We start from the raw sequence: 1,199 nt of genomic DNA, 5'->3' as shown, positions 1-1,199 counted from the left end.
GACCCTTGGGGTCAGAACCATTGTCGCAGGAGACATCCCCTAAGCCACAACAGACAAATGCCCCAGAGAGAGCCTGTGTAGGCGGGGCGAGGATGAACATGTAGAAGATGTTCTACAGCCCATGAATTACAGAGTGCTTGCACCATCAAAACGCACAGAGGGTCTCCTCTGCACCCCTAATGCAGATTGTTCCATAAAGGGATGGCAAGCCTTACTTTCAGGGGAGAAAAGAGAGAGTTGACTCTAGGGTGCAGATCTTGGTAGATCTCCTCTATGAACTACAATTACATTTTGAAATGGTTGCATTTGCAACACACACACACACACACATCCCTTTTCAAATCTTCCCCTCCAGAGTGCCTGAAGCCTAGGTGTAAAATAGCTCTGATTCCCTGGTTCCAATCTAGATTCGTTTCTAGATTAGAGCGCTATCCCTGTCTTAAGAACCAAAGAACATATGAACAGCCCTGCTGGATCAGGCCATAGACCATCTAGTCCAGCTTCCTCTATCTCACAGTGGCCCATCAGATGCTCCAGAGACCACACAAGATTGGTCTTCTTTATGGAATCAGCCTGTTTCTTTATGCTATGAATTCATACTTGGCCTCTGTCCCTGTTGAACTAGCAACCTCCCCCCCCCCCCCCACGAATCAATCCATTGTAGGTTATGAAAAATCTGGGCAGCTCCTGATCTTTTCCATCCCTAGACTTCTCCCTGCTCCTGGGTGCCGTGTTCATGTCTCGTAATTGTCTGGCAATGCGTTCCAAGAGATGACATCCCGAAATGTGTCATAGTAAATTACCTTTGTAATAAAATGTAAAAAATGCAAATAGCTGTTGTCTTTATTACGTTTTAAACCATTGGTTTATCTGCACTATTTCACTTGTCAGTCTGGCAGGATGTCGGGGGAGAGGCGAAGGCACAGTTTGAGAGCAGATAGATGGGACCTCGTGTGTAATCTTGCAGGCATCCACCGTTTGGGTCATTTCCTCATCTCCCGCAGAAAAGACATTACCCGGCTCATATTTACATACTTTTCAATATTTGTCAAACAATCATAAATTATAAATTAATGAAATGTTCGACAGTCTTCCGAGATGCCCCTAATGAAGGCATTTACCTTTTCCGCAATTCGGAGGCTCATCTTGATCAGGTTTAATGACATTTCGACTCGCACGGTTTATTAGGCTTGATTAGA

This window comes from Tiliqua scincoides, chromosome 3 (assembly GCF_035046505.1).
Source record: "Tiliqua scincoides isolate rTilSci1 chromosome 3, rTilSci1.hap2, whole genome shotgun sequence".
Lineage (NCBI taxonomy): Eukaryota > Metazoa > Chordata > Lepidosauria > Squamata > Scincidae > Tiliqua > Tiliqua scincoides.
This window is presented reverse-complemented; position numbering follows the sequence as displayed.